The following is a 14,662-nucleotide window of genomic DNA, read 5'->3' as shown; positions in this document are numbered from 1 at the left end:
CTGACTACAGGGCAGGACTTGTTGAGGCCCCCTTGCCACTGTTGCTTAGGGTCTTAGCTAGGATCATCCTTGTGGATTACTAGGAATTTCTCTGGTGTCAGGTTTCTTGCTAGCCCCATAATGGCTCCCTCAATCAAGATATCTCTTTCCTTGCTCTCTGTCTCTGTTCTTCCTCCATCTAGATCATCCCTTTCCCTCAAGTTCTCCTGCTCCTTCCTTCTCCCATCCTTCTCCCATTCTACCCTCTCATTTCCATTCAACCCCATGATCCCAATTTTCTCAGGAGATCTTGTCTATTTCCCTTCCCAGGGGTATCTACATATGTTTTTCTTTTTTTTTTATTCTTTTTTAATTAAAATTTCCAACTGCTCCCCGTTTCCCATTTCCCTCCCCCTCCTCCCATACATTGCCCCCTCCCCCACTCCCCTCCCCCATCCCCACTCCTCTTCTCCTCCCCCCAGTCCATTCCCCCTCCCTCTCGATACTGAAGAGCAGTCCAAATTCCCTGCTCTACAGGAAGACCAAGGTCCTCCCACTTCCATCCAGGCCCAGGAAGGTGAGCATCCAAACAGGCTAAGCTCCCACAAAGCCAGTTCATGTATTAGGATCGAAACCTAGTGCCATTGTCCTTGGCTTCTCATCAGCCTTCATTGTCCGCCATGTTCAGAGAGTCCAGTTTCAACTCATGCTTATTCAGTCCAAGTCCAGCTGGCCTTGGAGAGCTCCCAATAGATCAGTTCCACTGTCACAGTGGGTGGGTGCACGCCTCGTGGTCCTGATTTCCTTGCTCATGTTCTCCCTCCTTCTGCTCCTCATTTGGACCTTAAGAGCTCAGACCGTTGCTCCAATTTGGGTCTCTGTCTCTCTCTCGATCTATCGCCAGATGAAAGTTCCTGTGCCATTCTCCTTGGCCTCTCGTCAGCTCTCATTGTCCGCCACATTCAGAGAGTCTGGTTTTATCCCATGTTTTTTCAGTAGCAGTCCAGCTGGCCTTGGTGAGCTCCCAATAGATCGGCCCCACTGTCTCAGTGGTTGGGTGCACCCCTCATGGTCCTGACTTCCTTGTTCATGTTCTCTCTCCTTCTGCTCCTCATTATAACCTTGGGAGCTCAGTCCGGTGCTCCAGTGTGGGTCTCTGGCTCTATCTCCATCCATCGCTAGATGAAGGTTCTATGGCGATATGCAAGATATTCATCAGTATGATTATAGGATAGGTTCATTTCAGGTTCCCTATCCTCAGGTGCCCCAATGAACTAACTGGGGACATTGCCCTGGGCATCTGGTAGCCATTCCAAGTTCAAGTCTCTTGCCAACCCTTAGGTGGCTCCCTTACCTAAGGTATGAGTTTCCCTGCTCCCCTATCGAACCTTCCTTTATCCCCAATCACGCCGATTCCCCCAATTCCCCTCATCCTCTCCTTCACACTTTTCTCTCCCCAACACCCCTCATCCCCATCCCACCCCAGCCCCCAAGATTCCCATTTTTTGCCCATCAGTCATGTCTATTTCCCATAGCTGGGAGGATATCTATATGTTTTTCCTTGGGTTTACCCTCTTGTTTAGCTTCTTTAGGATCACAAATTATAGACTCAGTGGCCCCTATCCATGGCTAGAAACCAATTATGAGTGAGTACATCCCATGTTCTTCTTTTTGGGTCTGAGTTACCTCACTCAGGATCGTATTTTCTATTTCCATCCATTTGCATGCAAAATTTGAGAAGTCATTGTTTTTTACCGCAGAGTAGTACTCTAATATGTATATATTCCACACTTTCTTCATCCATTCTTCCATTGAAGGGCATCCAGGTTGCTTCCAGGTTCTGGCTATTACAAATAATGCTGCTATGAACATAGTTGGACAAATGCTTTTGTCATATGATAGGGCATCTCTTGGGTATATTCCCAAGAGTGGTATTGCTGGGTCCAGGGGTAGGTTGATCCCAATTTTTCTGAGAAACCGCCACACTGATTTCCAAAGTGGTTGCACAAGTTTGCAGTCCCACCAGCAATGGATGAGGGTACCCCTTTCTCCACAACCTCTCCAGCAAAGGCTATCCTTGGTGTTTTTGATTTTAGCCATTCTGACAGGTGTAAGATGATATCTCAAAGTTGTTTTGATTTGCATTTCTCTGATTGCTAAGGAGGTTGAGCATGACCTTAAGTATCTTTTGGCCATTTTAATTCCTTCTGCTGAGAATTCTCTGTTCAGTTCAGTGCCCCATTTTTTAATTGGGTTAATTAGCATTTTAAAGTCTAGTTTCTTGAGTTCTTTTTATATTTTGGAGATCAGACCTTTGTCTGTTGCGGGGTTTGTGAAGATCTTCTCCCAGTCAGTAGGCTGCCTTTTTTGTCTTAATGACAGTGTCCTTTGTTTTACAGAAGCTTCTCAGTTTCAGGAGGTCCCATTTATTCAATGTTGCCCTTAATGTCTGTGCTGCTGGGGTTATACATAGGAAGCGATCTCCTGTGCCCATATGTTGTAGGGTACTTCCCATTTTCTCTTCTATCAGGTTCAGTGTGTTCAGATTGATATTGAGGTCTTTGATCCATTTGGACTTGAGTTTTGTGCATGGTGAGAGATATGGGTCTATTTTCATTCTTCTACAGGTTGACATCCAAATGTGCCGGCACCATTTGTTGAAGATGCTTTCTTTCTTCCATTGTATACTTTTAGCTCCTTTATCGAAAATCAGTTGTGCATAGGTTTGTGGGTTAAAATCCGGGTCTTCTATACGATTCCATTGGTCGACTTCTCTGTTTTTATGCCAGTACCACGCTGTTTTCATTACTGTAGCTCTGTAATAGAGTTTGAAGTCAGGGATGGTAATGCCTCCAGAAGTTCCTTTATTGTATAAGATTGTTTTGGCTATCCTGGGTTTTTTGTTTCTCCATATAAAGTTGATTATTGTCCTTTCAAGATCTGTGAAGAATTTTGATGGGATTTTAATGGGGATTGCATTGAATCTATAAATTGCCCTTGGTAGAATTGCCATTTTTACTATGTTGATTCTCCCAATCCAAGAGCAAGGGAGATCCTTCCATTTTCTGGTATCCTCTTCAATTTCTTTCTTCAATGCCTTAAAGTTTTTGTCAAATAGATCTTTCACTTCCTTGGTTAGAGTTACCCCAAGATATTTTATGCTGTTTGTGGCTATCGTGAAAGGTGATGATTCTCTTATTTCTCTCTCTGCTTCCATATCCTTTGTGTATAAGAGGGCGACTGATTTTTTGGAGTTGATCTTGTATCCTGCCACATTACTAAAGGTGTTTATCAGCTGTAGGAGTTCTTTAGAGGAGTTTTTGGGGTCGCTCATGTACACTATCATTTCATCTGCAAATAATGCAAGTTTAACTTCTTCCTTTCCAATTTGAATCCCCTTTATCCCCTTATGTTGTCTTATTGCTATTGCTAAAACTTCGAGAACTATATTGAAGAGGTATGGAGAGAGTGGACAGCCTTGGCGTGTTCCTGATTTTAGTGGGATGGCTTTAAGTTTCTCTCCATTTAATTTGATATTAGCTGTCGGCTTGCTGTATATAGCTTTAATTATATTTAGGTATGACCCTTGTATCCCTAATCTCTCCAAGACTTTTATCATAAAGGGATGTTGAATTTTGTCAAATGCTTTTTCAGCATCTAATGAAACGATCATATGGTTTTTGTCTTTCAGTTTATTTATATGATGGATTACATTGATAGATTTGCGTATGTTAAACCAGCCCTGCATCTCTGGTATGAAGCCTACTTGATCATAATGGATAATTTTTCTAATGTGTTCTTGGATTCGGTTTGCCAGAATTTTGTTGAGGATTTTTGCATTGATGTTCATGAGTGAGATTGGCCTGTAATTCTCTTTCTTGGTTGGGTCTTTGTGTGGTTTTGGTATCAGAGTTACTGTAGCTTCATAAAAGGAATTTGGCAATGACTCTTCTGTTTCTATATTGTGAAATACCTTAAGGAGTAAAGGTATTAGGTCTTCTTGGAAGTTCTGGTAGAATTCTGCATTGAAACCATCTGGTCCTGGACTTTTTTTGGAAGGGAGGTTTTTGATAACAGCTTCTAATTCTTCACGACTAACAGGTCTATTTATGTTGTTCACCTGGTCCTGGTTTAACTTTGGTATATGGTGCTTATCTAAAAAAGTGTCCATTTCTTTAACATTTTCCAGTTTTGTGGCATACAGGCTTTTGTAGTAAGATCTAATGATTTTCTGAATTTCCTCTGTGTCTGTGGTTATGTCCCCCTTTTCATTTCTGATCTTATTAATTTGCAAATTTTCTCTCTGCCCTTTGATTAGTTTGGATAGGGGTTTATCAATCTTGTTGATTTTCTCCAGGAACCAGCTTTTTGATTCATTGATTCTTTCAATTGTTCTGTGTTTCTATTTTGTTGATTTCAGCCCTCAGTTTGATTATTTCCAGTCTTCTACCCCTTCTAGGTGAATCTGCTTCTGTTTTTTCTAGAGCTTTCAGGTGGGCTGTTAAGTCTCCAATGTGTGCTTTCTCTGTTTTCTTTAAGTGGGCAGTTAGTGCTATGAACTTTCCTCTCAGAACTGCTTTCATAGTGTCCCATAGGTTTGAGTATGTTGTTTCTTTATTTTCATTGTCTTCAAGGAAGACTTTAATTTCTTTCTTTATTTCTTCCTTAATCCAGGTATGGTTCAGTAGTTGACTATTCAGTTTCCATGAGTTTGTAAGCTTTCTGGGGGTAGCATTGTTGCTGAATTCTAGCTTTATTCCATGGTGATCTGATAAGATACAGGTGGTTATTAATATTTTTTTGTAACTGTGGATGTTTGCTTTGTTACCGAGTATGTGGTCGATTTTTGAGAAGGTTCCATGAGCTGCAGAGAAGAAGGTATATTCTTTCCTATTTGGGTGGAATATTCTATAGATGTCTGTTAAGTCCATTTGATTCATTACCTCCATTAATTCTCTTATTTCTCTGTTAGGTTTCTGTCTAATTGACCTGTCCATTGGTGAGAGAGGAGTATTAAAGTCTCCTACTATTAATGTGTGCGGTTTGATGGCTGCCTTGAGTTTTAACAATGTTTCTTTTATGTACGTGGGTGCTTTTATATTAGGGGCATAGATATTCAGGATTGAGACTTCATCCTGATGAATTGTTCCTGTTATGAGTAGAAAATGTCCCTCTCCATCTCTCCTGATTGATTTAAGTTTGAAGTCAACATTGTTAGAAATTAGTATGGCCACCCCTGCTTGTTTCTTAGGTCCATTTACTTGATAAGCCTTATCCCAGTCCTTTACTCTGAGTAGGTGCCTGTCTTTGTGGTTGAGGTGTGTTTCTTGTAAACAGCAGAATGTTGGATCCTGTTTTCGTATCCAATCTCTTAGTCTGTGCCTTTTTATAGGAGAGTTGAGTCCATTGACATTAAGTGATATTAATGACCAGTGATTGTTAACTCCGGTCATTTTTTAAGTTGTAAATTTTGTGTGTTCCCCTTCTTTGTGTTGCGCTGGTGAAGGGTCTCTAGTTGTCTGAGATATTGTGGTCATTGTTGGACTCCTTGGTTAGTGATTTTCCTTCTATTACTTTCTGTAAGGCTGGATTTGTGGCTACGTATTGTTTAAATTTGTTTTTATCCTGGAAAATTTTGTTTTCTCCATTTATAGTGAACAAAAGCTTGGCTGGGTATAGTAGTCTGGGCTTGCATCCATGGTCTCTTAGTTTCTGCAGTACATCTATCCAGGACCTTCTGGCTTTCATGGTTTCCATAGAGAAGTCAGGTGTAAGTCTGATAGGTTTACCTTTATAAGTAACTTGGCCTTTTTCCTTTGCTGCTCTTAGTATTCTTTCTTTATTCTGTATGCTTTGTGTTTTGATTATTATATGGCGAGAGGATGTTTTTTTTTGATCCAGCCTATTCGGTGTTCTGTATGCTTCTTGAACCTTCATAGGTATATCTTTCTTTAGGTTGGGAAAGTTTTCTTCTATAATTTTATTAAATATATTTTCTGGACCGTTGAGCTGTGCTTCTTCTCCTTCTTCTATTCCTATTATTCTTAGGTTTGGTCTTTTTATTGTGTCCCATATTTCCTGAATGTTTTGTGATGAGAATTTGTTGGCCTTGCTGTTTTCTTTGATCAGCGTGTTTATTTTCTCTATGGTATCTTCAGAATCTGAGATTCTTTCTTCTATCTCTTGTATTCTGTTGGTTATGCTTGCTTCTGTAGTCTCTATTCGTTTACCTAGATTTTCCCTGTCCAGCTGGCCTTCTGTTTGTGTTTTCTTCTTTGCCTCCATTTCAGTTTTTAAGTCTTGAACTGTTTCCATTATCTGTTTGATTGTTTTTCCTTGGTTTCCTAGGGTATCATTCACTGATTTACTCAATTCTTCAAACTTTCTGTTATACTTCTCATCCATTTCTATAAGGGTATTTTTTACATGTTGTTTAAGGGCGTCAATCACTTTCATAAAGTCAATTTTATCTACTTCTTCGTGATTAAGGTGTTCATGTTCTCCTGTTGTGAGGTCGCTGGGTTCTGGTGGTTTCATATAGTTTTTCAGATTGTTAGGTGAATTCTTGCATTGGCGCCTGCCCATGTCTTTCTCCGAATGCTCCCCTCTGGATGTTCTTTTACCGGATCAGGTCTCCTTGCCTACTGATGTACCTTCCCAGTGATGGCTCTCTGCAGTGAAAGCTCTCCTGGTGCTCTAGTGATGTCTCTCCTTGATTGTTGCAGGCAGGCCAGTGAAACAAAGGAAGTCTCCTCTGCCTACTTGCCCTGAGGATTTGCCCCCAGCGCCAGACAGACTGAGCTGGATGGTGTTATGTGCCGAAAGAGGAAAGGGGGCAGAAGGAAGAAGGGTTCTGGATGCAAGCTGGGTGTGACAAGAAGAGAGAGGCAGTATGCGGGGTATAGAGCCCCTGCAGGGAGCCCAGGGAGTATAGGGAGGGGGATGAGGAACTTCAGAGTTCCCTGTCCAGGGCTGCTTCCACCGCCACTGGTCACAAACTCACCCTCTGCTGTCTCTCCTGGTGCCGAGATCAGATCTCCGTGCAGATTGGGTAGTTCGTAAGCAAAGCGCCTACCTTGGTTGGTGCAGGCAGGCCAGTGAAACAAAGGAGGTCTCGCCTGCCTACTTGCCCTGAGGATTTGCCCCCAGCGCCAGACAGACTGAGCTGGATGGTGTTATGTGCCCAAAGAGGAAAGGGGACAGAAGGAAGAAGGGTTCCGGATGCAAGCTGGGTGGGACAAGAAGAGAGAGGCAGTATGGGGGGGTAGAGGCCCTGCAGGGAGCCTACATATGTTTTTCTTAAGGTTCACCTTGTTATTTATGTTCTCTGGGGTAGTGGACTATAGGCTCATTATCCTTTGCTTTAGAGCTAGTGTTCACTTATGAGTGAGTACATACCATGCTCATCTTTCTGGGTCTGGGTTACTTCACTCTGGATGTTTTTTTCTAGTTTCAATCATTTGCATGCAAATTTCAAGATCTCATTGTTTTTTACTGCTAAGTAGTATTCCATTGAGTAAATATACCACATTTTCTTTATCCATTATTCATTCGAGGGGCAATCTGAATTATTTCTAGATTCTGGCTATTACAAATAATGCCACCATGCACATATTTGAACAAATGTCCTTATAGTATGATTAATCATCCTTTGAATATATATATATATATATATGCCCAAGAGTGGTATTGCTGGGTCTTGAGGTAGATTGATTCCTAGTTTTCTGAGAAAATGCCATATTATTTCTAAAGTGGTTGTACGAGTTTGCATTCCCAATACCAATGGAGGAGTGTTCCCCTTGTTCTGCATCCTCTCCAGCATAAGCTATAATTGGTGTTTTTTGATCTTAGTCATTCTGAATGGTGTAAGATGGTATCTTGAAGTGCTTTTGATTTGCATTTTCCTGATGGCTTAGGATGCTGAACATTTCCTTAAGTGTCTTTCGGCTATTTGAGATTCTTCTGTTCGGAGTTTTCTGTTTAGGTCTGTTCCACATTTTTAATTGGATTATTTAGAACTTTGACATTTAATTTCTTGAGTTCTTTATATATTTTGTGTATCAGTCCTCTTTCCAATGTGGGGTTGGTGAAGATCTTTTCCCATTCAGTAGGCTGTCTTAATCTTTTGCTATTTGCAGATGATATGATAGTATTTATAAATGATGCCAAAAACCCTATCAGGGACTTCCTATAGCTGATAAATACCTTTAGTAATGTAGCTTGATACAAAATCTAATAAAAAAATCAGTAGCCCTCCTATATACAAATGATAAAGAAGCTGAGAAACAAATCAGAGACACATCTCCATTCATAGTAAACACAAATAACATAAAATATCCTGGGGTAACACTAAGCAAAGAAGTGAAAGACCTGTTTGACAAGAACTTTAAGACTTTGAAGAAAGAAGATGAAGAGGCTATCAGAAAATGGAAAGCTTTTTCATGCTCTTGGATAGGTAGGATCAATATAGTAAAAATGACAATCCTACCAAAAATAATCTACAGAGTCAGTAAAATCCCCACCAAAATCCCAATGCTAATATTTTCTTGAATCAATAAAATGTAAAAAGAAAATTTTATCAAAATTTATAGCAGAAAATAAACATCTGTGACAATGACTCTGATCCCTACTGTGTAGTGACTGACAGATTGTGGTATTTACTGGAATAAACTGACAGTGTCAGCAATAGTTATTTTGTTATTGTTATTGCTTTTGTGCTGGTGTTGGTTGTGGTGTTGGAGGTGGTGGTAGAGGGTGTGGTGAAGGTGGTAGAGTTGGTGGTCGATGTTTTGAAGGTGGAAGTGGTGTAGTTGTTGGTGGTGGTAGTGAGGTGTTGGTAGAGATGTTGGTAGAAATGATGTGGTGGTCATGGAGGTGTTGGTGGTGTTGGTGGTGATGTTTCTGGAAGTGGTGGTAGTCGTGGTATTTGTGTTGGTAAAGGTGATGGTGGTTGTGAGTATAGTGGTGGTGGTGGAGGTGGTGGTAGAATTGGTGGTGGAGGGGATGGAGTTGTTGGTGGAGGTTTTGAAGGTGGAAGTGGTGTAGTTGTTGTTGGTGAGGTGGTAGTGGAGATGTTGGTGGTCAGGGTGGTGGTGGTCGTGATGGTAGAGATGGTGCTGGAGGTGATGGTAGTTGTGGCTGTAGTGGTGGTAAAGGTTGTGTTGGTCGTTAGTTGGTGGTGAAATTGGTGGAGGTGGTGAAGGTGGTGATGGAGGTGGTGGTGATGGTGGTGGTAAAGGTGGATGTGGTCATGAGTTGGTGGTGGAGGTGGTTGAGGTGCTGATGGTTGAGGTGCTGATGGTTGAGGTGGTAGTGAAGGTGAAGGTGGTGATGGAGGTGGTACTGGTAGTAAAGGTGGTAGTGGTGATGTGGGTGTTGGTGTTGTTGTTAGAGCCATTAATGTTCCATTGTCTGTTTTTTTTTTCTGGTAACTACATGGAATCTCCTTGATGCTGCCTACTTTCTTTTTATTTGTCTTCCAGCCTGGCTGTATTCTGTTAAGGCGTTGGCCAAAAGAAGCTTCTCTCTTAACCAATGGCAACAAAACGTATTCACAGTATAAAGAGTGGAGTCCCACATCATCTCCCTTTTCAGTCTAAATTAAAAAAGAAGTTTTTAACTTTAATATTGTAAAACTGCAAATAACAAAACAGGTCTCAATCAAGAATTACAGTTACAATATTTAATTTATTTGTATTTGGCAAAATTAAAGAAAACATTCTATCATCTGTTTTATTTTTGTGATCTAAAGTTTTATATCTAATTTATCTTTTATTATAACTAAGGAAAACTATGACTATAATTATCAGTCTTCAACTCTATCAAAGATCCTAGAGAGATATAATATTACCTAAGTAAACAGGAAGTGCATTGTAAGCAACTTCCAACATTCTAAAAATGACAGAGACATATTGCTCCCTGAACAGTCTTCCAAAGTTTTTTGTAACATTGGGGCATCCATTGTCAACCTACAGGCCCATAATATCTGGTGAACTTTTCAGTGAATCAGGAAATTTGAAGATATGTTCTGCCTTGTACTAATAAAGTTCATCTGTTGCTTTCTTCTGCGTCCTGCAGAATGTCTGGCTGTTTCTTTTGTGAAGCAGGAACCCTGAAGAACTATCTAATCTTTTGTAAAGTTCAGCAATTATTTGTATGGGGCTCCTGCATGTCCAGTTCATACAGCTACCATCAAGCAGTCCAGGTAAGAGCAGTTTCTTGCCCAAATAGCTAGCCTTGCCACATTGAAGGCAAATTCCATAAGAAGTTTCTTCAATGCCTATCAACCTTTCTGAACTAATTGTTGCTGCCTGAAGCAAACATGTCTCACTGTTGAGAAAAGTCTAAGTTTTTAAGTCATTCTAAATGCCATATTCTCATTTGGTTTCATCTAGACTCCAGGGTATTCTTTGCCTTGTCTGCTTGTCAGTGGCAAGGTCTGTATGAAAGACACTATGATGAGAGCTGTTTACAGTGTGAACTCTCGAGAGTGTTGTTTCCATTGTTACAGAACCTACTGGGATTCAGTGGACCAGGATGGTTGGGTAAGTTCTGTGTACTGATGGAGGAAGGTCATTGGTTAAATAATAAAGAAACTGCCTAGGCCCATTTATAGGCCAGCCCTTAGGTAGGCGGAGTAAACAGAACAGAATGCTGGGAGAAAGAAGCCGAGTCAGGGAGTCGCCATGATTCTCCCACTCCAGACAGACACAGGTTAAGATCTTTCCTGGTAAGCCAGCTCATGGTACTACACAGAATATTAGAAATGGGTTAGATCACTATGAAAGAGCTAGCCAATAAGAGGCTGGAACTAATGGGCCAGGCAGTGTTTAAAAGAATACAGTTTCCGTGTAATTATTTCGGGGCATAAGCTAGCCATGTGGGCGGCTGGGTGCCGGAGACGCAGCCCCGCAGCACATATTACATCAGTGTACAACAGAAAGTTATGATTTTCTCAACCATCTTCTTGCTGTTACATATTGCTCTGAAAATCACTTTTGTAGAATGTAAACAATATATCATCACATCCCATGCTAATTAAAAAAATAAAATTAAAAATGGTATTAGAGATACAACTAATAGGGAGAGAGCAAATATCTAGAAGGCTCAAAAATCTCTGTGTTTTGTCCCTAGGAACACTGAAAGAAAGAGGATTAATTATTCAGAAAATATTGGGTGAGTCTAGCATAAAATATTGTGGCCCAATATAGACACCTTAACCTAGGAGATGATTAAGGAGAGAGGTGACTGAGTGTAAAGATACAGTCTGCTTGGGCAAAATGTAGGAAGGTGTTGATTGATAATTAAGAATAAAATAAAAAATGAAAGTGAATGGTAATATATCACTTTAGTGACACAACACACATTAGTGGCATTTTACTTTATGATATTTACATACAAAATATGTTGCATTGTTATAAAATTGAAAAAGTCTATTCTATAGCAAGTGCCATTTGCAATGACAGAGGACACACATCAGATGGGAGACAAAAGATTTTTCTCTATTTTTTACAGATGCACCGCATATACCTAGGGCCAAAATTAAATAAGCTCAAGTCTTTTCAGACCATGTAGTTCCAGATTTGAAGTTCATTAAGTCTGTATTCCAGATATATTAATAATCTAATTAAGAAAGAATAGAGCTGTAATTTACTATTGATCTGACTAATAGCTATTTTGATATAAAGCAACATCTTACTTTTCTTGGGTTACTTAGATGGGAACCCAGGAAGTGCACACCCATCCACATCTCATCTGCAGTGCACACCCTTCCACATCTCACCTGCAGTGCACACCTGTCCACTCCTCACCTGCAGTGCACACCCGTCCATATCGCACCTGCAGTGCACACCTATCCACTTCTCATCTGTAGTGCAGACCCATCCATATCTCACCTGCAGTGCACACCAGTCTACATCTCACCTGCAGTGCACACCTGTCCACATCTCAACTGTAGTGCACACCTGTCCATATCTCACTTGCACACCCGTCCGCATCTCACCTGCAATGCACACCCATCCATATCTCACCTGCAGTGCACACCTGTCAGCATCTCACCTGCAGTGCACACCCGTCCATATCTCACCTGCAGTGCACACCCATCCGAATCTCACCTGCAGTGCACAACCATCCATATTTCACCTGCAGTGCACACCTGTCCACATCTCACCTGCAGTGCATAACCATCCACATCTCACCTGCAGTGCAGACCTGTCCACTTCTCACCTGCAGTGCACACCCATCCATATCTCACCTTCAGTGCACACCAGTCTATATCTCACCTGCAGTGCACACCTGTCATCATCTCACCTGTAGTACACACCAGTCCATATCTCACTTGCACACCCGTCCGCATCTCACCTGCAATGCACACCCATCCATATCTCACCTGCAGTGCACACCTGTCCACATCTCACCTGCAGTACACACCCATCCACATCTCACCTACAATGCACACCTGTCCACATCCCATCTGCAGTGCACACCAGTCCACATCTCACCTGCAGTGCACACCTGTCCACATCTCACCTGCAGTGCACACCTGTCCACTTCTCACCTGCAGTGCACACCAGTCCACATCTCACCTGCAGTCCACACCAGTCCACTTCTCATCTGCAGTGCGCACCAGTCCACATCTCACCTGCAGTGCACACCTGTACACATCTCACCTGCAATGCTCACCTATACACATCTCACCTGCAGTGCACACCCGTCCATATCTCATCTGCAGTGCACACCAGTCCACATCTCACCTGCAGTGCATACCTGTTCAAATCTCACCTGCAATGTACATCTGTTCACATCTCACCTGCAGTGCACACCTGTACACATCTCACCTGCAATGCCCTCCTATACACATCTCACCTGCAATGCACACCCGTCCATCTCTCATCTGCAGTGCACACCAGTCCACATCTCGCCTGCAGTGCATACCTGTTCACATCTCACCTGCAATGTACACCTGTTCACATCTCACCATCAGCACACTTCTATCCACATCTCACCTGCAGTGCACACCTATCCACATCTCACCTGCAGTGCACACCCATCCAGTTCTCACCTATTGTACACACCCATCCACTTTTTACTGCAATGCCCTGTACAGACTCTTAGCTGTCAGTGTTGGCTCTTTTAAGATACTGCCTCACTGTGAAAGATGAAATCATTCTAACATTCATGTAAAAACCCATTTGCTAAATATTCTGAGTTCTCATTCTGACTTTCTAATGTATACTGCATAGAAAATTTCTGAAAGATGAAATATGTGTTTCATGAGTTATGATTGATACCTGCTTTCCTTACAGTTTTTCCTATGTTGAAGACATGGGGAGAGTTTAGCCCTGATTAAAACAGCAGCAACCCCATGTCCATATACAAATACACACAGGGAGACGGTGCATGGTGGACCTTCCACATGCTTTGTTCTGATGGTTGCAGTGACTGATGGTTTCCTAGTTCATGTTCACGAGGCTAGAATTCTTGTTTCAATCGTCCTCCATGACACTAGAGCAACCCAACCTTGTCTCTGTCACAACAGTTCGCTGGCATTTCTTTGAGACTGATATTCTCTCCCAAAAGGTTGGTTTGGTAGATAATGAATTTGTCCCTGCCTCTAAGTATCTACTTCAGTACTCTCAGAAGCCACCACAGTTTTCAACTTTTCAAGATGCTTTTGAAGTAATTCATTTGTGAATAAATGCTGAAACCACCACCTGGGTGTTCTTGTGCTCAACAAACATTTCATGTAATGCTGAGTCCTTAGAACTCACAATGTGAGCCAAAACTCTCAGAGGACAATCCTCTCCATCAGCTCTGTGCCTTCCGGACTACAGCTAAGAGCTGCAGTTTCCAGGAGTTGTGCTTAGTAAACTCCAAGACAACAGGATCATTTCCCTCTCTTCCACTTTGGGCCACCCCTGCAGAGGATCTGGGAGATTGGACTTTGAACCTGCTCTTAAGAACCTTATTCAGCAGTGCTGTAGGATACGAAATCAAGGCAGATATATCAATTGTGTTTCTGTACACTGTCTAGTTCTTATTGATTTTTTTGTGCTATACGTTTTTCTCTACTCTCCTTCCTGCCTCTCCCCACCCCTTCAAACCTCACACATGATCCCCATGTTCCCAATTTACTCAGGAGATCTTGTCTTTTTCTACTTCCCATGTAGATTAGATTCACGCATGTCTCTCTTAGGGTCCTCATTTTTGTCTCGGTTCTCTGGGATTGTGAATTGTACGGTGGTTTTCTTTATACTGAGTGAGGAAACCTAGACCCAGAAAGACAAATACCATATGTACTCTCTCATAAGTCACTTTTAGACACTATTTAATTTTGAAGCATCATTCTAAATATCATCCCCAAAGAAAGAAAACATTAAGGGAGAATCTTAGGGCAGAAGTGTCACAGTCTTCCTATGTGGTCTGTGCTTGCAGAATTTTAAAAACTGTGGATACAGCCAAGAGATGAGGAAAAGGAATTTTTAACTAAGCACTAGAAAAGATTACAAAGAGCAAAAACACGTTCTGGGGAGCAATGCCTACAAAATGCTACAAAATGCTAAAAAGATTCCAAGAATAGAAAACAAGTGGTCTGAATAATGGGTCCATCCATCAGGACCTCTCACAGGTTCCAGGCACAGGGCCTGAGGAGAGGGAATCTCGCATGAATGAGCACAGCAGGGCC

The 14,662-nt window shown here is 41.7% G+C and overlaps 1 pseudogene; it reads left to right on the top strand.

Annotated features, from left to right (window-relative positions):
• Positions 1-14,662, top strand: part of LOC130862743 (non-receptor tyrosine-protein kinase TNK1-like) — a 255,660-nt pseudogene that overhangs the window by 216,262 nt on the left and 24,736 nt on the right.

The sequence above is a fragment of the Chionomys nivalis genome, chromosome 20 (assembly GCF_950005125.1).
Source record: "Chionomys nivalis chromosome 20, mChiNiv1.1, whole genome shotgun sequence".
In the NCBI taxonomy this organism is placed as follows: domain Eukaryota; kingdom Metazoa; phylum Chordata; class Mammalia; order Rodentia; family Cricetidae; genus Chionomys; species Chionomys nivalis.
This window is presented reverse-complemented; position numbering and strand designations above follow the sequence as displayed.